Here is a 22,734-nt window from a genome sequence, read left to right as displayed (position 1 = left end):
CCCATCAGTTCAATTAGCCTTGCTAGCCTAGCCTCTTAAAGCAAAGAGTCACCATTTGCCTAAGAATCAGCTTTTATAAGACAAGATCCTCCTCGTCTGTATGAAACCTAAGGCAACATCACTTGTGTTTATTATTCTGTAAAGAGAAGCAGTGCCAAAATTCTGCAACACCTACTTTAGCTGCTGAAATCCAGAGAACTGAATGTGCTGCTGTTAGCATTTGGAGACAGGAATATGTTTTGATCTAATATATCCTACAGAGACTCACTTGGTGTCAAGAAGGTACTAGATTCCGTAACAAGTTAAAATAGAGACAAATAGGAAACACTCTGCATGCAACTTATGCAGAGTAACTTCTACTCATTATATGTGAATTTTTTCAAGAGTGTTCTAAAACTTCTAAAAATACCATAGAAGTCTGCAAATAGCTAAATTCTCCTAGCTTGCCACAAAAAATGACAGTTTGATTGATGTATATGATTTTTCTAATATTACTTTTACTATGTTGTGTTTAATTCAAAGTTATGTGAGAGGCAGGACTAGTACAAAAGTTCTCACATACAAAGAAATCTGCCTCAGAACTTTGGCCTTTACTATTTAGTCAGGTGCCTTCTTAAGCACTTGCCAAGGACACAGCCTGTGGATACATACCTATATGTACTACAGTGAGTGTGCCACTGCTCCAGTGGAAGGTGACCCTGCACATGGTGAAGGGCTCAGAACTAGGTGATCTTCAAGGTCCCTTACAACCAAACCATTCTAGGATTCTAAGATTTTTCTAACCTACTGGTCCTTTTCTCAATCACAAGACTTATGCATGTGTTAATATGTTCTTACTAGTACCCCAGTCAGTGAAGACTTTTTCCCTCCCTTCCACAATGTTGCTAAAGGGAGTAAAATGCCCTTCAACTTTCCTTCCTCTTCCTCCTTCTCAAAAAGCAACATGCCTCACTGCTTCCTGGTACCCAGAAGTAAGGACTGGGGTCAGGAACACCTCAGCTCTCTTCATTCTATGTCCTCAGTTTCTGATCCTTGTTTTCTTCAAGAGTCAATAGATAAACCCTACAGTTGTATTTTCCATTTCTGTCCTATACTTACTCTAGATCACACCTATCCAATGTCTATCTCATGCTGTAATGCCAGTGCTGTTATGAAAAATACAGTTTCACCCCTACCCCATGTTAATTTATGAGCAAATGCTAACTACAGATTGCCTATAATGTGACAAACAGATTGTTTACCTGCACAAAAGCTTTTAGACTCAAGTCATGCCCTACCCTCAGCCATATAAATAAATGGCTCTGGAAATAGAAACAAAACAGGACAAAAAAATTCAGACCTTTACAAAAAATAAAGTCCTGGATAGTTTTGGCTAGAATTTAGAGTCAAAGGCTGAGAACAGTAAGTGAGACACATATACCGATTCCAGCAGGAATTGCTCAAGGAAAAACATGGATTTTCCATGCACTACAAAACAGCCAAAAGCCTAAGTATACCAGAACAAACATTAGTATGAATAGCAGCAATAGATAAGAATGGTTCATGTAAGAGTTACTTATCTAATGTTAATTCAGAGCAGCAAAGGACTGTTCTTTCCATTGGTCTGCAATGAAGGAGAAATTCTTTGAAAGTCCAGTTAAGTTCAATCAGTAACACATGCTTCCTACGGATATTCCTGAAGATCAGACACACATTGCAGCTGCATTCCAAACAGCTGGAAAGGCATCAACAGCAGAACGAAATTCTGCTTTTAAACTGATTTACAATTTGAAGAAACACTATCCAGGATGCCACTCATTCCCTGCAAAAGGATCTGGTGAGGGCAAAATATGCAGCGATTTCCTTTCTGGCAAGTGCAAATAGTCTTTTTGGTTAGGTGGCAATTATGCAGCTTCCAAACAGCTTGAGCAAGATAAGACTACAGTATCCAAATTATTATTTTTTAAATTAAAGAGTAGGAAAAATGGGGCTCAAGCAGATTTTTAAAATTACTTAGAAATGTGAAATATTTGGATACCCAGGTTGAAGCAGCAAAAAAATACATATTGTAAATACCATCACTAAAGATGATACAGTACTGGAAGTTGCTGGAGGTAGGAGGAGATATTCTGGGCAATCTTCCCTGTATCTTATGAAGAAATCTCATTCATAACTATCAAATCATCCTTTGCTGTACTTCCTAATTACTGTTCACTGTGAACTTTTCACTTCTCCCTTGTGCACTGATCAACCTCCCAGATGATACTTCTGTTAAGCACAGATGATATCTGTTAAGTATTCAAGCATAAACCAGGTAGAAGACCCGGCAAAGAGAATGTATCTGACAAAGCTGGATTAGACATGGTGAGAGCTCTGGACTAATCACTAGAACTTTTTGGAGCTGAACTCCATAGCTCAAACATGCTGCCAAACATGATCCATGTTTAAAAGAAACAAACAAAACCAAACACACACATACACCCTCCCCCCCGCCCCCCATACACAATACAGAATCACACACTTATTAGAAAACAAAGAGCATATCCATCCTTCTACCCACAAGAGTCTAACACAGGGCCAATTCTTGCCTGCAAAAAGTAGTTTGGCACATCAAAGGATGACTGCTGTACCACTTGAAATAATGTGATGGCTGCCATTCTCCACACACTGCCTATGAAAGACACACATGCCTGGTTCTGCAGTGTACGTGACACATCGGAGTCAGCAGCCATGTCTGTAAAACCTGAGTGCTGGGGAGAAGGAAGGAAGGAGATGGAACTGAGCAGCATCATGCCTCTGTCATTTTGGAGCACTTGCACCTTTTCATCACAAATCAGTCCCTGTGCAAAATACTGAAGATTTTACTTACAGTATACAATGATAATAAATAATTTTTCCCAACTTAGTCACTAACTTTCAATGCCTTTTTAAACAAAGAGCTAGGAAGAGCTTCAAGAAGCACAGCAAGTAGTGCTGCTGTTGAAAGGTCTTAAAACAAACATGAATATGCCTTTGGAAAAAATTACTTATGCAATGAAAAGAACAAGCGAAGATCCCTAAAGGAAGCTGAAGGGACACTTTTCCCTCCTCCTCTAGCCTTATGAGAACTGTAATCTTAACAACCACAGTTGTTCAAAAGTGGGTGTAGGACAATAGGGGAAAGAAAGGATAGCATTGTTTATAGTACAGCAGGAGCCAAATGAGGAGAATAACTTCTGTGCAAGAACGGAAGAGTGAAAGGAAATGGGTAGGTAAAGACAATTGTAGGATTTGTACAGTACAGAAGAGAATCCTTTCCATGTAGGATGCAATTTCTTCCATGGAAAAGATGTTTCATCCATGGAGCTAACTGACGTAACTCCTCTGGAATAGTAACCTTTCAATGTTTATCTGTAGTTCTGTTACTAGACAGGTTCTTATAATTAGCACTTTATCAGCTAAAAAGTCAAAACATTCCTTGCGTCAATGTATTTAGTCTTATGTCACCTTAATGAGATGGGTGTCAATTAAGCCTGAAAGAAGTGTCTGGTATGAATCATAAATACTTTAAAGGTTTCTCAAAGTATGAATAATCAACACTTTCTGAAAATAAACTTCCTGGAATAAGCTTCAGGGTCACTTCACCTCAGTAAGCCTTTCTGATATCCTGGCTATTCCCCCTCTTTTATAGTTAACAAGACAGAGGTGCATAAAGGCACCAAAGGAATCATATGTTTAAACTAAAAGGAGAGAGTTATTTTTTAAACAGTTGTCAAGTACTTCAGCTCTCACTAGGAAAATTACATTCCACCTGCAGAATGCTATACAACTGTTTGAAACCCCATTGAAAGGCATCTAATAAATCCCACAGGATTGAAAACAATGCCTACAAAAGCTCCATTGCATTCTAGCACCCGCGCAAGCTTCTCTACGGACAGATTAAGCTAAGTGGTCTGCTTGTTGACCTGCATAAGTATGACATTAAGTACTCAGTCCACAATTGTGGAAATAATTCCTTAACTGAATTGTGTCAGGACCAGAAATAAATGCAGAGCCCATATTTTCTGACTAATAGTACTATTTTACCACAATTACTTCTATGTGGACTTCTTCTCTATGGCACCAGAGGAGTCCAACCAGCTGCTATTTATACATGTTTTTTTGTGAACTGCTTCAAGGATGACCATGCAGAAAAGAAAGTCTGCCTTCAATAGATTTAAGTCAGATATGGAGGGATCTGCCACTAACAAAAACTCCTAAAGGGTCCACACACAGAAAAGTATTGGAAAACAATCATTTTAAATGGTGGTACGTTAATTAATGTCCTGAAACTAATTTCCTTAAGCTTCTTTGCACAGTCTAAATAGTCACACTACTATATGATGCTCTCAGATAAACAGCTAAATCATCTGGAAATGCATGCTGCAGCAATGCAAAAATACACCAAAACAAAGAGAAAAAGGAGCCCCAGGATTTGACGGAGCTGTCACAAGCATCCAAAAGGAACACATTTCAACATTAAACTTCTTCATGTTATTTCCAACTGATTTTTGACACTAGAATTGACTTTTAATAGATGTGAAAGAGATAAATGTCTCATTACCAAAAATAAATTTGTCTGTTAAGGATGACAGAGAGAGGCAAAAGCATTGCACTGCCTATTATGGTATTGAGCAACAGACTTCACTCCCTCTGCTATATGCCCATTTATTAAAAACGTGGCAAGCTTTACGAAAGAATTCCTGAGCTTCTTTGGTCCTCTCTCTAATTCCTCCATAATTCTTTGTATATATAAACATGTCAGGTCTGGAAAGAAGTGGGGCATGGACATAATTTACCACAGAGCTCTTTTTCTATTCAAATATTGGTAAGAAAACAATAAAAGGCAAAAGGGGAATAATGCAAAAAATTAAAACAATGAAACAAATGTGCCTGCAATTCACTGTCCAATCACCAGATAAAGCTTCTTAGAACAGCAGCAGAAAAGGCAGAAAAATAATGTTTTTCTGCCTTTTTGACCACAGAGAGAGATCTTCTCTCTCTGTGTCAGAACTAGATGCATCAGCTCCCAATGAGCTGAATCACGCCGCATCCTGCCTGTGCTTCATGAACATGCGAGACACTACTTTAATAGGAAATGGGAGCTGGCTTTAGCATTACCAGTGTGTCACGCACAGCCACAAGGCAGCGAGCCCTTTGTTTTCTTCCCAATGGGTTGCCTTTGTAAAATACCCTCCTAAGGCCAGGCAGAGTAGTAGAATTTATTCTCAAAATTGATCTAACACAGACAGACCTCTCACTCTGTAAAATACACACATGCACACACACTCTCACAGATAGCCATACTCACAGATTTTTGCCTTTCTTGTTGTTCTCTTTTGATGAGGTAAAAATCACTCCACAAAGCAAAACTGCACATCTGTGCAACCAGAACAGTTTCTGTTCAGATCACTGTTACACTTTAAGTAAAAGAGCCTGGAAAAAATTTATCTGGAATATTGCTGCTTATGAGGTTCAAAGATAGATGTACGTGTAAAACCAGAAGCATAAAAACCATATCATACAGAAAATGGGATCCTGTGTTTTACTCTGCTATTCATCTGTCCTTTGAAGCAAGTCCAGTTGAAGCAATTCCTCACTGGCAGGAGGGCTAGATAGCCTAATAGGTCTCTTCCATCTCTAAGCAATTCATGCCCTGCATGGCTTATTTTAATTGACTTATCTTACTGGCTGTTTGTGGGCAGAAGCATGTGCCTCATGCAAATGCCAAGACCACTCTTCCTTTGGGATGCTATTGCGTAAATGGAAGTGAATCAGACTTAAAACAAAAAGCATGATTTTATTTCTGAAGGATTAAGTCAATACCATCAAGCATAGTTTTTACATACACAGGAAGAAGCTTCAGCAATACCACCCTGCAAACATTACATTAACCAATCTAGCCCTTTGTGGGCTTCACTGCTCCTACTTCACCACAGCTCATACCTGAGCTCTCTACAAAGATTAGAGCTTTAACACCTCAAGAACACTTTGAGCAGGGATTTCTAGTGCAATGTGCTCTGAGGCAGAAGCCTTGACGCCTGACACAATCAGCAAGACAGAATAAATACATGTTCTAAACACATGGAACTCTTAAAAATGAAAGAATGCTCCTCTTCCTTAAAACTATTTCCTTTGTGCCATTTTTTATCTCAGCAGAAACTGGTGGTGACATTCCAAGTCAGTAGGAGGAAATGCTGCATTTGTGGCCTTAGCTGATTAGGTCCTCAGCTAGTACAAAATCGGGGAACTCAAGAGGAACACCAATTCTGAGTATGCTTTCTGCCTTAAGGAGCTACTGTATCATCAATTCAAATCACAGCATTTATTGAAATGACATTCCTGACCAAAAGAGCAAGAATGGAACTTCATTTTACAAGACAAAGTACAGAGCAGAAGGGGAAAAAAATCAGTCTCTTACCTTTAAAAAACTTACTACACATCTCAGCACTAATTCACTGCATGAGATTCTTCCCCTATCACCTGGAAGCAAGAAGGAGCCTTGGTGAAAGCACTTAAGAAACAGAGGACTCCAAATTTCTAGTTTTAAACTATCTGCAATTACCAAGCAAGCTGTAGTTTTAAAAGTTAAGCAGCAAAACTTCACTACAGGAAAGGAAAGTCTGCTTTCACTGCTTGGAAACGTTCCTGATTTTTTTCAGTGGGAACATTCAGTAGTGGATGTTAATATTTAACTCTGTGTTTTTCCAGTATTACACCAATCTTCCTACAGGGATGCAGAGAAGTCAGTGGCATAGCTGAACTGTTATTATGCTTCAAAAGCAAGAAAAGTGACCACTACAGAAAAAAACAGCAGCAAAAAATCCAAGATGAAATTTTCGTAAAAGATACTTTCCATATCACACATCACAGAACATCTTTATGAATCAGCAATTCACACAGACAGTAAGCAATGAAAAAGAAGTTAATAAAAATCATTAACTGTGATATTTAAAGTTGCTCAGAGAGCACCAGTATTGCTTCACTTGGTCACTTAGTCTTTCTGAAAGTGCAGTAAGTCCGTCTCAAGAAAATCTTCAAAAATTAGCCAGTGAATACCTGCTCTTATCTATGCAATTGCTGTTCCAGCTGCTGGGGCAAATGCAACTAGCTAAGTGGAAAATACCCCTGATGTCCTAGTGGAATTCCTACTGTCTAGTTCTCCCTAATTTTGTTATGAGACACTCCCTTCTGCCTGCCCACTTTTTCCCTGAATGTTTTCCAAGTCCATTTCCTTGCTTTTGGAGTTAGCTAGAAACAAGACTTTCAGATCAAATGCCAAAAGGAATCTGCCCATGCTCACAGTGAGCCATAAGCAAGAAACAACAGCATGCTCAGAGCTGGTAGCACCTGAGGTCCTCTGGTGAACACATGCCTCATATCCCCTCTTGTGCCAGAGCAAAGGGGCATAGGATACTTGCAGTCCTGTTCTTCAAACACACTGGACAGGAGAACACAGTTCTGACATCTCCTATGGAAACTGGTGGTGAGTGACAGAGGAGTGACCATCATCTTCAGAAGAAAAGACAAGCTGTTCTGGAGCTTCAAAGGCTCCGGATGGAGAATGTCTTTAATGGCACACAATGAGCAAATAGAAATTGGCATGCATTTCCAGATACCCGCCTCACTGTAATGAGATGCATAGGGAAAGCTGATACGCCTACAGACAGTAAAAGCCTCATCATATCAGTGCCTTCTACCCCCACCATTCTATTCAGCATCTTCAAGTGGGAGGTATTCTGCAGCCTTTCACACTTGACCTCTTAATTAAAGCATGATAAAATTAACATCTCAGACGCAATAGATCTTTTACCCACCTACATCAGTAATTAAACTAATTCTCAAGGGAGCAAGAGCATTTGTTATGTGTAATGTAACTTTAGCTGGGGTATTCCAAAGAAGGAAAAAGAGCTGATGTAATAAATGCAGTCATTTATATTTTAATGGAGCTATTGTAAATGAAAGAAGAACACCTGTGACAGCTTGAGGCAGCCCCAGCCAAATGAAATCTATTGTGTTATGCAGGGACAGCACGTTGCATATGGCCTCCCCATCTCCAGCTCTTTTCTATTTTCTATTCAATATTGAATAACTTAGTGAAGCAGATAGGCATTATGCCTTTTCTGACTCTCAGATGCACTGTAATCTGCTTTCAAAACCAATGGAATTGTACCAGATATAGATATATATACACACACATGTATACATATATGAATTTCACATTCACTCTACATGAAAAGTAAGATAGGCCAAAGTAGGTCTAAGGTCTTATTGGCAATACACATTTTTGCATTTGTGAAAATCCACGCAGACCTTCAGACAAGACATTATTCCAATACAAAGAATTGAACAATCTTATGCAAAGAGTTTGTGCAATTAAAGATGGAAATGATACCACATGAGAGTGGCAGAATTGAATATTCTTTTCATCCTGATGTATAAAAGACCAAGCAATAAGAAAAAAGGTCCAAGAAGGTAACAAAAATGTACACAGAACAAAGAGGATACAGAGGATGGAACATGGATAGAGAGGACACTTGAAGAGCTACAACAACACAGAACACAAACCCCATTCATTTAGGAAACAAGACTGACTGGCGACATCTCAGGTGCATGTTTTAGGGCTTTGCTCTGTGCTTGGGCCCAAAAGCATGACAAACATTATTTCAGTTGTCAAATCAGGTCCTTGTTCAAAGGGTGTATTTACCCTGCTGTGGCATAACTGTTGAGAAACATGGCCTGGCACAGGTCTGTGCAGCAACTAGGTAACCTTGCTAAAGATTTGTCTTAATTTGCACACAGGCAATCCAGCCTCAGTCAGCTTCAGAGTCCTCCCTCCCAGGCATCTCCCCCAGACAGGTTTTAAATGCATAGTGTTCAGATTGTAAGCAGCCAGCATGCATGTGACATGCTGTCTCTCCTCAAAAGCCAGTCAAATCCACACCAGGTAAGATCAAAATTCCTTCAGACCTTCCCTGCTGTATTACAAAGTAGTCAAACAAACTACAAACAGTCTAAATGCTCATCTTCAAGTTTAGTTGATCCCATAACTCATTCATTCACAGCTACTAAGTTAAGACTGACTGATTGCTTGTCAGAAAAAAAACAAACCAAGCCAAAACACAACAAAACATACCAATATATCATTTCAAAAAGAACCAGCAGCTTGGTAATTTCTCTGATACAGAGGCCATTGCTTCAGCTGCTTGGAAGCTTATACCATTGCCTCTGCCTGGGGTTTATCAAATGAATGGCCACTTCTCCAGTCCCAAGGGAAGCATGTCCAATTCTGCCACTGGTAATAAACATCTGTTCACTGCAATCTCGTCAAAGGCCAAGAAACAGGCTCAACAAATTTAGCCTTGCATATTTAAGAATTGCTCTATTGCTGCTCATCCAAATTTCAGTCACATGAACAAGTCATTCTGGTTGTTTTGCATTCTGCACCAAGTTACCAAAATATTGAATCCAAGCAAAACACCATGAAGAAAAATCTATTTCAACTATATTTTTCTTGGCTTACACTGCTCTCTATGATTAATCTTTAAAATATTGCTAAGGAAATGAGACAACTAAGTGGTCATTGTCTTAAGTACACACTGAACATCTTATAGCCCAGTGAGTTTATTCCAGTTGTACCATGCAAAGCATCAAATACTGAACACAGAACAGCTAAAATAATCCGAGGCATTCAATCGTGAATAAACAAGGCCAAAGCAGAACATGAATGTAAAAAAAGAAGATTTAAAACCTTTAATAAACAGATCCTTGTCAGCCCATGGAAGGAAAAATTCACTGGGGAAGTTCCCATCATATCCCATCTGGAAAACTAAGAGAAAATTTTCAAAAGTAATTAAGATAACTTATTATGATATTAACAGCATTAATTGGAGTATGTATAGGCTCAAAGGACCGAATTCTCAACAAGTACAGTTAGAGTACCTTCTTCAGTCAATGGCTTTACACCAGTTTATAGTGTAGCACTGTAATAACAATACTAACACATAGTTTTACTTCTCCTCTTTCTGTTTTTACTTGCCAACACAAGAATTTCAACCTTCAAATACATCTCTTAGCTATAGACCCACACCATCTTCATTATAGGGCATCCAGTACCCTCCCTCTAAATAGTATTGCTCTAAACTTACAGTAATGTAACTACACAAAATCACAGAATCAGCTAGGCTGGAAAAGACCTTTGAAATCATCAAGTCTAACCTATAACCTAACTAGACCATAGCACTGAGTGCTACATCCAGTCTTAAAACTTCAGGGATGGTAACTCTGCCACCTGGGCAGACCATTCTAATGCCCAATCACCCTTCCTGTGAAGAAATTCTTCCTAATGTCTAGCCTAACCCTGCCCTGACATAGCTTAAGGCTGTGTACTCTTGTCCTGTCACTGGTTGCCTGGGAGAAGAGACCAACCTCCACCTGTCTACAGCCTCCTTTGAGGAAGTTACAGAGTGATGAGGTGTCCCCCAATCCCCCTCTTCTCCAAGCTAAACAACCCCAGCTCCCTCAGCCATTCCTCACAGGATTTGTGTTCCAGACCCTTCACCAGCCTTGTTGCCCTTCTATGGACTCACTCCAGCATCACAACATCCTTCCCAAACTGAGGGGCCCAGAACTGGACACAGCACTCCAGGTGGGGCCTCACCAGTGCCAAGCAGGGGGGGGAAGACTCACTTCCTAGTCCTTCTGGCACACTATTTCTGATACAGGCCAGGATGCCATTGGCCTTCTTGGCCATGGGCACACTGCTGGCCCATGTTCAGGTGGACCCTCAGGTCCCTTTCTGCTTGGCCGCTGTCCAGCCACCGCCCCCAGCCTGTAGCGCTGCATGGGGGTGTTGTGGCCAAAGAACAAGACCTGGTATTTGGTCTTGCCAAACCTCGTATCACTGAATTAGGTCCATCTATCTACCCTGTCCAGGTCCCTCTGCAGAGTCCTCCTACCCTTCAGTATCTCAACACTCCCCCTGAAACTTGGTGTCATCTGCAAATGTGCTAATGGTAGACTCAATCCCCTCATCCAGCTCAGCTCACACACTCAGTGACTGCCCAGAGCTGGATGTGGCAGCCCTCACCAGCACTCTGGGCCCGGCCATCCAGCCAGCCCTTGACCCAGAAAAGGGGCACCTGTCTAAGCCGTGGGCTGCAGCTTTTCCAGGAGATGGTGTCAAAGGCCTGGCTGAAGTCCAGGTAGACAACATCCACAGCCTTCCCCTCATCCAGCAGGTGGATCACCTACACATCAGGTGAATCAACTTAATTTTTAAGACTTATTAAGAATTAGATGTATTAGCACAACCTTAAGTGCTTGAATTTCTGTAATTCTTAAATTATTTCAGGTAAAACAATTTTCAGTACAAATGTCCTGCAGTAGTACAGCCCACATGATCAAGAGTTTACATTTGCAGATTTCACTCTTTACCCCATGCAATGGAAATGCACCAATGCTGAGAACTGACACCTTCTTTTGTCCACTTCAGTACAGAGTAAATTATTTGTCACTTAAACACATCCTATGAATTATATCCCAGAATAATTTAGTCTTTATAATCACAACACCGAGAAATTTTATATTCATATAAGCAAGAAATTTGTGGGAAAAAAAACTACATTAATACAGTAATGTAAAGAAATAAGTCAAAATTTTTTCACTATAAGAGAATTTTTGGAAGTTTCAGATATGAAATGACAGATGAAACTTATTTCTAAATCTTTTAACATAAAACAGTTGCCACTGATTAGAAGATGATTTAACAAATAAAAGAACTTCAGTGGTCTGATTAAGACAAGACAGATAAAGGTTCATATTAAGCCAGAGCATGACCTGCTCTCCATTTATTTACACATAGGAAACTGCTGCAACTTCACAGAAGGAGGGTACCATGGCATGAAGAGCAAAATTCATCTCTCCATTGTGTCTGGAATGACTAGTTTCCAGCAGATGCTTCTAAAGTCATGATTTCTGTTAGAAGCACCCCCAAAAAAAATGTTAGAAATGAAAGGGAGAGTACTGCTCCAAAAGTACATTGGCAAAAATGTTGCTGTCTCCATCCAGAGACACTGGAGTGCATTAGCTTTGAGGTCATTAAATTTCTGCTCTGTTGGAGAAGCACAGGGCAGGAGACAGTAAATCATTCACTTCAGAAACTCTCTCAGGACCAAAACGACTGAGGCTATGTATTATCACTGTATGGAATGCAACCCCTCTGAAAATATGGTCTGAAGGAAAAATATGACAGAGAACATTTGAAAACTAATCACTCCGTATAAGGCATGGCTTAAGACTTGAAAAAATTCTCTAGACAAGTCTGCTTAGGATTTCATACCATCCTCCACTGAAACAAACCTCCACAATTTACATCCTACCTGGCAGCAACTCTCTTAAGCTGGCTGCTCCAGTTCTGTCAGCCTGTAGTCCACATAGCCCATTTCCAGAGAGCCCTGACAACCCATCTAGGTCACCAACTAGCTCTTCCCTTCATCTCCCCATTCCCTTTTCTGTAAGGAAGCCAAAGGACAGGGCTCTCTTAGGTGACAACTGCAAACTGTAACCCTCTATCACAGAGACCATTACAGCTCACGTTTGTTGTCCCATACATGAACCCAGCTATCAGGGGAACAGCACAGTAGGAACACACACTGTGTTCAGGCTGCTGGAGGGGGCTGGAAGTCCCACACCAGGAACACACTACAGAATGAAGATTATTTTGCTAGTCTTTGAGGACCACAGAATCGTAGACTTTTGGTGGTGTTGGATTTGGAGGACGGATGGACTGAACTTTATTCAGTTGTTTTACAAGAATGTAAACTAAGCCAGATCAAGGGTACTATGATCAATTCAACCCTGTTATGGAAAGGACAAATTACATCCCCCACACAGGGAAAGGCTTTTCAGAAGGGGCTACAACTCCATCGGTACATTGTGCTTGTATATTACATTTCTGGAGGTCAAAGAAGAAGGAGTTGTAAAGTACATGTCCCCTTCCCTGATTACTTTACTAGCACAGCTATGGACAGCAGTGTAGCCACTGACAGCTCAAAAAAATTTGGTAATCCACGCTAAGTAAAATGAAAGCTCAAGACATGAGTCCATTCAGAGTGCCTGGTACCCGACCTGCTGTCTGACCTGGACAGGTCATAGGGAGGAGTCAGAGAAACACACATCAAACACTGATGACATTACACTTGCACAAGATTCTATGTCAATATCGTAATTAAATCCCAGCTAATCAGCATGTCAAGACAGTCAAAATTGTCAACCTTTCCTATCAGAGACAACAGCTTAGGGACATTAAAGTGCAAATTATAGTTTCCTTGTTATTTCCTTCCTTCCAATTTACAGTTTCCTTCAGTTTCTGAGGCTGCCAGAAACTGAAAATTATGGTTGCAAAATAGCAGTGTTTTTCATTCAAATCTTAGGGCATTAATTACAAAGATATTATTATATACTGCATTTCACAGTTCCTTCCCAGCAACCTTGCTAGGCCCTTTTAACAATGCACAAGCATCATTTTATTCCCATGAAATGGAGCAAACCATGTTCAGCATAACTACAGATGTCTCTGTGAGGTGCTCCTGCACAAATATAACAGGGATCAACATCTATACATATCCAGTGGCAGAAAATGACCCTGATTGCATGTTCAGTGTTATCAGAAAGGATAAAAAATTTCATGAGGACAAGGGCAATGGTGCCCCAATCAAGGACTTGTCATCACTTCCCATCAGAAGTTCATGAGTACAAAGTCTGTTTTCATTTTAGAGACGCAGGCAAAATAGCACCAGACTCAGCAAGTGAGAAATAAAACAAAAATTAAGGGAGAAAAGGAGCAAAAAAAATCTCCCAATTTGAAATAGGAGGGCTGCCATATAGTCATACTTCTACACACTAGCCTGCTAGTCTCCTTTAGGAGCTAAGTATAGAAGCTCAAGAGAATGGAGAGTGTTGCTTTTTTTTTTTTTTTCCCAAGCTTTGTTTTTCATCCAGATTACAGTCCATTAAGATAGAAGGAGCTAAAGAACAGAGGAGCAGAAAGAAGTAAATTTTCTCCTCTACAGCCTAATAACTCCTGCCTGGTTTCCATCTTCTGTAAGTACTGAGTATCATTACATATTCCCTCAGGAAGTTAGAACAGCTCTAATTAGTCCATGATAATGAAAGATACCTTTAACTGCTATATCCTTTCTATCACATCCTGGAGGCCATCGGAAGTTTTAACAAACTAAAGCATGGAGGGATTTGACCCAGACCAGTAAGCCTACATTCCTATTAACCCTAGTGCCAATAGCCACCAGATGGGACTAGCAAAAAATCCCAGCACGGTGACAGTGAGAGGACACTAGACACCAATTAAAATACCAATAGCTGTCTATCATCACTGTAAGCACTGGAGCACCTTAGGGAAGGGAAATGCTACTGTAGATTAGGCCAGTCACTACACTGGATGTTTCCTGGTTTTGCCATGCTGTGTTAAAGCTAAATAAGAAACACAACAATAAAAAAGAGGTTAAGCTTCCAATTTTTTAGTTCAGAAGAAAATAAAAGCTTTTCCTACTGCGCCCACATGCTCCATTTTATGACTGAACCAAAGCATATAACAAGTTCTTTATTTTTATAGATGAAAAAACACAGGAAGAGAGCTTCTAATTTAGTTACAGTTCATACCACCTCCCAAACCCTTATCATCACACCCACATGGACACCTGGAGCCAGCCTTCAAATGTAAAGAAGGTGATTCCACTTTACAACATGATCTATTCAATTATAGCTGAAGAGACCATGAAATAAACAGAGACTCCTGGCAGCAAGATGGTGGAAGGTACAATGCCAGAGGCAGTACTTGTCACAAAGGAAAGTCGGGGGACCCTGTGGTGAAGAGCAGAGCTCTTCCTTAGAAGGAAGCTTTCTGAATAACTCGCACAAATCATTAAAATATATACATAATGGGACACTGAAAAATGCAGTGCAAAATTGATTCTAAAGAACAACTATGTTTCAACTCATAATTTTTTCTGTCTTGTGGCTCAGCATACACTGTAACATGTATGCTAATGTATATTGCAAATTGAACTACCATAACAAGATGAGGAAATACTTCCAAATCAAGTTTTTTCAGGGGGTTTGAGGTTGAGTCTTACTGCTGAACTGATACAACATATTACTTTAAGAACATCTCTGCTGTGGATGGTGGATAGCTAACATGTAGATAAACTTAGATCCAGGATGCAGATGTCAAATAAAGTGAGAATAAATTAATTTTAAGAGGTCTGAAAAACTGACATCCAGTAGCAGCCATTGCTACAGTTTGAGAGTACAAGAAACCACTCAGTAGTGTCATAAGGAAGAATTACACAGCACTGTTTTAGGCTCAGTGAAAATTACTTTCCACTTTTCAAGCTTACTCTTCATTACATGATGCTTCAATGAGGCAGATAAAAAAAGATACTTTCATTTAACCACTGATAAAATGTTCCTACACTACAACATTTATTGGAAATGTGAGCTTTTTGGGGCAAGAACTAAATTTACTTTTGTTTAGAGCGTGAAAAAATGGAGGCTGTGTTCCTGTGTTCTACCAGCACTACTGTAATAAAATAATGATCTCCTTCCTTTCTAACTAACCACATCCATCAAATGCAGCTATATGGAAATAGGAGATACAACATCCTTTCATCCTCACCACCCTTTGCAGACACCCAGGCTGCAGTAAAAGACAGTTTATCATTTCACTTTTAGCAGTCATAGAACAGTTAAGTTAAAAGACCTGGGGAAAACAGGTCTTGAGGAAGTCTGTAAGCTACTGAGAAAATTAGCATCTTTGACTTTGTCTCTACAGAGAAGATATCATGGACTTTAAGATAACAAATAAAGTTGAATACCATTTCCTGACTCTGGATCTTGTTCTTGGCACTACTTAAAGAATAATATCCACAGACTTTCACAACAATAGGGCTTTTTTTATTGGTAGTGGTGTTCTTTTTAGAAGCTGTTTTTTCCATGATACACACATTTCCCACAGCTCACACTGAGGTATCTGATCAGGTTTTAGACTCTTATCTTGCAGTCCCTGTCTCTTGTTAGTGAGTTAATCTCTGGGAATACTGCTACAAAAAGTGCTGAAAAGAGAAAGACGTTGCAAAGTATCTTGTGTGAAAAGCTATTTTGGTTTAAGTGTTTTAACTCTAAAAGGCTTTTCATTCTGATTCCCCAAAAATCACTTTAGTTCATGTTAATGAAAAAAAATGTTCAATGAAGGTTATTATAGATGAATTGCTAGTGCCAGTGAATCATTTGAGCTCTGAATAGGAAAGCATAATGCCTGTCAAACAAATAAACATAATATTTAGAATACTCAAAGCATGCTATCAAATAGACAGATTGCAACACTGCACGTATCACCTAACCTAGCAGAGACACACAGGAGTTATTCTCTTCTCAAGCTGCAATGTCATTTACCAAAATACTTTCTTTGTCTGAGCATCGAATATCTTATTTGTGAGAACTTTGGACTAATTCAAAGTCCCTACCAACAAGCAACCTGATGCCTGGTACAGTGAACTGGACTAGTTACACCACAGCACAACTTTTTGTTCGTACAAAACAGAAACCATCTTGAAGGACACGTTCATCTGAGGGCTTAGGCATTAAAGATACACTTCCATATTTCTAATGGTTTGTTTACCCTTCATCCACCTGTACTTGCATCAGATACTACACAATCTTAATTTCTGCTCATATTTGTTTCTAAGCCTTTAATACTTTGTTCATCTCCTGCCTCCACATGACTAGGCAGTAATAAAAGCTGGAATCTATTGTAGCCCCTAAAAACACTCTTAAAGACTTAAAGCCTAGGAATCAGTCATCACAACCCTTTCCATTTTATTTGCTTCTTCCCCATTTAGCATGCTTAATAATCTACCACCACTTTGCCAAATAACAGTCACAATAAAAACCTGGTAAACATGGAGCTTCCACATCTAACAATTTCAAAGGCTATTAAACTAGAATAAACAGTATAATTTCTAGAAGTCGGCTTAAAATAAACATTCAGACTTTCAATTTTTAGTGTGAGAATGGGTGTGAAACTTTTCTTGGACAATATATTTTCCTACATAAGAAAAGTCTCTGCATAAACAGAAATTAAATATTCATTAACTAAATGTACTTGGTATGCAAGTGAGCAGAGAAAAAAACCTTCCTATTGTAGCAAAAAAGGAGGCAGAGATATTCAAGAACCTGGAATGAAAAACTTTAAAGGGGATATTAATGGACTTCCATTTAATAGCTTACTACAGAGCTTCAGCATTTTCAAGTGACAGCAGCATGCCATCACAACTATGAATACAGTAATATTTTCCCAGCTGTATTTACAGCCTTTGCTAACCACTGCTCAAAAACAGGTGTTTTGTGCTCTCCATGTGGTACATTCTCAGAAGAGTGTTATTGACTTTTCTACTCAGGATTCTCAGAGAAGTCCAAGGTATTTGGGAACCTAACTCTTATTAAGAATCTCATGCCTTTCAGCACCTGTGAAATTCCCAGTAAAATAAACAAGTGAATTTGTCTTGACATTTCAAATTTAGCTTCTGAGACAGAATGGCTCTTTGGAATTTGGAGCTTAAATTTTATGACATGGTGTTCTTCTCTCAACACCAATGTGCCTAACCAAAAACACTTTTTTGTGTTTTGCTACTGATTATCCTCCTTTGTTCTAAGAAAAGAATATGTTAGGAATATCATTCCCAGACAAAACACTTTAACTTAGAAATACAAACTTCTGCTGCTTCAGGTTAAAAGACTTTGTCCATCAGCTCCAAGAATACAACAAATACCAAAAGTTTTACCATGCAGTCCTGCCCTGGAGTATATACAGCCACCCTTTATTACTGAGAGCTACTCTACCATTGTTGTATGTTAATAAAGGTTTCTCTGACTTCTCTTGACTTCTCTACCTATACCACTTTTAATGACAAGTGTTCTTCAGCATCCAGTAAATTCCAGGTGTATTTGACAACATAATAATTTCCAAGGGTTGCAGAGAAAACCAACTATTTGACATTTAGAAGTAAATATAGAAAAATTTCTCTCAGCATTGTTTCTGAGAAATCGCTTTGCATTAATCCTCAAAGAAGTTGCAAGACAGAATGGAAAAATGACCACTGTGTGATGCTAGAAGTTGTAACACCCAGAGAGACCACCCGAAACATTCTCCTAGGAATTCACTTCTCACTTTGAACAACCTTAATGGATGGTCAACACATGAATCAGAGACAGATCAGTCTTTCTGAAACTTGTCAGCAGCCTTGAGATAAATAGCAGTGGCTCAGACTGCCCGTTATAATGTGCTCAACTGTGGTGTTGTGACTATTGTGCATTTTAGTTCAAGATCATAATAAGCACTTTAGACTACCCAAAATTCAAGAAAAGCCTGGCTCCTTACACCACCAGTGGAGGAGAGTAAACATAATGTCTATATTGCATACCTATCACTGGTATTTGAACAGAGCCTAAAGTGATATCCCAACAGGTCACAAGATTTCCAACCCACATAATCTGAACAGATTTTTGTTCTGATATAAGTGGGCATGACACCACAGTCAAGGACAGATGAATTTAAAAGTTAGCTGAATTTAGCCATATGCTTGAAAACAAACTTCTCCCTTGAGGAAGAACCTTCTCAATTGACTGTTAAGAACATAGTGCCAGTTCTCTGAGACATAAAATTGATAATCATCATATACCTAAATGTCTCCAAATATCTAAATATCAAAATGTCTAAAAATCACACTGCTGCACAGCTGAATTTTTGAAGACCTATTGAAGATTTACAGGACTCAATTCTGCAGCTTCTGAAGTTTTTGCATGTTTTCTCATTTCTCTGCTAGGAGAAAGATGAAGCTAAGTATTAAGTTTAAAGACAACTTTTTTAAATTTTCAAGAAACTTCATTGGAAACAAACAAAAGTTCCTAAAGGACTGTCTACTGAGCATGTGCCCAAAACAAAAACTTGCAAGAACTCCAAGCTAAACGAAAGTAATCCAAGGAATGGCAGTGTTTTGAGGAGATACTAAAGTTCAAGCTGATGAGATATCAATCATGGATTTCTCTTACAGTTGCTAATGTCTGTTGTAAGCCTTAATTCATATCAATAGAAGTGTGACATGGCTCCAGACTAAGCCCAGCTGGTGCTGGAAAAGGCACAGGCTATATATGTATCCTATCAGCCTCACATCCCCTCCAGCCCAGCATTGAAACATAGGCTCACAAACTGGTGACTCACAGCACTCTGAAAAACAAACATCAATAACACATTCAAAGTCTTTCACCTCATCTTTTCAAAAGTTTGCCAAAAACTGGTGTGCTTTGGATATTGTTTTGCCAAAGCCTTGGGGGATGCTTCCAGGCTAGCTCCCAGTACCCAGCAGGCAGCTATACAAAGGTGTTTAGGCACCTGGAGATACGTGAAGTCTCCTAATAAGATCTACAGTGTGAATTAGGATTCTAATTTACTTAGGTAATTCTGAAATCCCATTTAGAGTCTAATGGCTCTTAAGCAAATAAATACCTTGAAAATCTGACTCCAGATCACTTAAAGTATAAAGATTATAACAACGGATGTCATCCGTCAGTAGTCTCAACACAAAGGATGCATGTCTTGTCAGAGGTGCAATTTGCCCTTTAATTCCAGAGACAAATCCCCTGGAAGAATAAAGAGCTTTCTAGAATATATATTGAAGAGACTGGGCAGCCTTATTAATGCAACCATTTGCTACTTAGCAATTCTGCACTTTCAAAAGAGTATTGAATGTCACGAAAGACTACTATTTTTAATTATAACTAGTATTACTATATATAAACACCACTTTTATAACATTTCCTCCAAGTTAATAGATCACATCATATCAATTATTACTAGGGAGGGTTCTAAACAAACACCAAATAGTGCCTCAAACAGAAAAAGACTGAAAATTATTTCTTAAGCATTGCATAGTGCCAAAATATAAATATAGTCAAACATATATCATTCCCTTACCACCCTCTGGGGATCCTACCCTTTGGGAAGCTGTCCTGGGAGCAAATACCCAGCTGCCATTCCCAGAGTTGTACAGTTCTATCCCATATCCTTACATCCAATTTTTGCAGATCTGCCAAAGTATAGTCCAAAGGATGAAAGCTTACAGAAAGGTTTCTGATTGCACTGTAGAACCAGTGGATATTCTTCACTCTCCTCTGTCACTGTGCTCTAAACAAGAGAAATTAATGCTTTTCTGGAGGCTGAGATGTGAAAGCTGGAATCAGTGCCTGCAATGGTTTAAAAATGGCTTGGTTCTCTTACAGGCAATGTTGATTAACACCAACTGGGGATGTAATTTTTTTTAACAGAGTCTCTTCTAGGCACAGAAGGGTTTCATTCTTCAGTAGCTAAACTGAGAATACAGTTATTTCAAGATGTGTTTTTTTAAAAAGCATTTAAAAAACACATAATCTAGTGTGCACCTAAAAAAGCCTGGCTTTTCACTGAAACAATACAGAGCAGAATTGCAGAACAGTGTGGCTCCCTCATTAAACTGGCCAATGCACGTAAACACAAGTGAAATCATGCCTCACTAAAAAATATTTTCTAGCTACTCACTAAAATAGCTTTGAGAGATCAGGTCCATACATGGAATAAAATGGCTTTCTCTGCCTAAGAAAAGAAGTCCTAAGCCAAACTCTCCTCTGGAATGACATTTTAACTATTATAAACAGTTTAACAGCAAATGTAGAGCAGAGAAGTGTAGTTTTATACAAACACAGAAACAACACTGAGATTTGTTCTGTTCTCAATTAAGCTCTTTATACTGTTTCTACTTAAAAAGGAAAAGTATCAAATACAACAATTCCTACAAATATGTTCCGCAACAAACATTTTCAGATTCTATTTGCAATTTCACCAAACAAAAGCAGGCCCAAGTCAAGTGGCAGAATTTTGGCTGTACTCATCTGAAAACACATCTGTACGTTTTGCCCTTTCTACCATTCTGGTAACTTAAATGGGGGCAGTCCTCCCACTACTTTTCCAATAAACTTTGCAACAATAGCCACATAAAACTCTTGGAATACGTGACTTAGATACAAAGAGATGCTTTTCAAAATATCTGCCTGAACCCTTCAACTCATATTAGAAATGCACTATCTTTATACAGAGAGAAAAATCCCTTCCAAGCACTCTGTAATGTTCAGAGCATGGTGGGATGAGTCATTAACCCTCACAACTTCCTAGTACACTGTGTACAGCATTCTCATTTTATCTGGGGACACAGGGGAGAAACAAGAGAAAAAGGCTCATCATCAGCACACAGCATTATGAGAAATTGTAAATAAGACTTTCACCTTTTAGTTCCAATTCACTAGTGGTTCTGAATGTTTGTAAATAAAGCCTATTGAGAATTCACACATAAACTGAAGGTCAAAAATGACCAAGTGGAAAGTGCTACAAAGCCACCTAAAACACAGCCCTTGGCAGGGTCTGTTCCCTATACCTGACCCCCCTCCCAGGACCCAGTACATCTCTCTCCTCATGGTGTCCCGGTGCAGCATCATCATCAACATTCATCAAAGCATGCTTCAGTCCGTGACACATGTGTGGGGGTGGATTTGGTGTGGAACCCCTCCTCCCCATTTCACCTGTGAATTCATGAAGGTGTAAAGTGGTGGGCAGACATCAACAGGAGCCCGGGGTTGGCAAGGGATACGAGGCAGCACAGGCAAGCTGGGGAGAAGCTACTCAATAACCTGAATCTCAGATGCACCAGAATAATTGCTAAAAGAATGAAAAACCTGACTGAAAAAAATTCAGAACAGTGACAAAAGAGAAAAATAAGCAGATGGCTACATGTCAAACTAGAATAGAAGAGTGTTTAGGAAAAACGGAATGCCTACATTCAGCCAGGACCATGGGAAAACCAGCAAGAAAGAGTTGCTAAGTATTACTTCAGATAAAATTTCAGAATAGCAGCACTGCCAACAAAGAATTACAGAAGCAGGGAATTTTGACTCTAAGCCCATGGATGAGGAAATACAACTGTAATAGTTTAAACGAGAAATTTCACACAGAACATTTGGATATAGAAATTGCAATCACAGCTCCTGACCAGCCTGGGTCTGACACATATTTTTATCATTATCATAGGATAACTTCAATGGATGATTTTTGTGCCTCATAACAGCATCACAGAGAATTACTTGCTTTTAGGACTTGCTCATTAGAGATACAAGAACTGCAACGAGTGCTGAATTAAGGTTTTTGTGGCACAAGTCATTATGGGCTTCAATTTGCAGAATTTGGCTATCTTATAATCTTTATGCAATTTATCTTTATGCAATAAAAGCTAAATTTACATGACCACTTTGAAACTAGGGCTATGGCTAAACATTCACAAATCAGGGTAGCTGCCTTTCTCAACTCAAGAATTTTGTTTTAATCATTGTTTTGCTTTGTTTTTCAGATAACCTCATATATTAGACATTTTGAAACTTTATTATATTTCATTTTTTCCTGTTTGGTTCAGAACTTTTAGAAATCCCATTTTAATGCTTCCCTCTGAAAATTCCTCCTTCTGTTGTTTTCCAGAGAAACAATAATTCTGCAATAGGACACCTCTGTATTGTAATGAAATTAATTCTTCATTTTTTCTTTTCCAAACATGTCAAGAAGGAGGTTGGAATGGAGGGAAGAGTTCA

General features: G+C 39.1%; 1 protein-coding gene across 20 annotated transcripts in view; it reads right to left on the bottom strand.

Annotated features, from left to right (window-relative positions):
• The window catches only part of SORBS1 (sorbin and SH3 domain containing 1), a 161,089-nt gene that overhangs the window by 121,288 nt on the left and 17,067 nt on the right, over positions 1-22,734 (bottom strand). For 2 of the 20 annotated variants that reach the window (XM_072931503.1, XM_072931499.1), the window contains exon 1: positions 6,419-6,580. The exons of 16 other annotated variants lie outside the window; for them this stretch is intronic. The gene's annotated coding sequence lies outside the window, so the exon portion shown is untranslated. Of the gene's footprint in view, positions 1-5,308; positions 5,610-6,418; positions 6,581-22,734 lie in introns of those variants that run through there. 2 more of the 20 variants (XM_072931504.1, XM_072931500.1) reach the window with 1 other exon arrangement.

The sequence above is a fragment of the Taeniopygia guttata genome, chromosome 6 (assembly GCF_048771995.1).
Source record: "Taeniopygia guttata chromosome 6, bTaeGut7.mat, whole genome shotgun sequence".
NCBI lineage: Eukaryota > Metazoa > Chordata > Aves > Passeriformes > Estrildidae > Taeniopygia > Taeniopygia guttata.
Note: the sequence above shows the minus strand (reverse complement) of the source record. Positions and strands in the feature narration are given on the sequence as shown.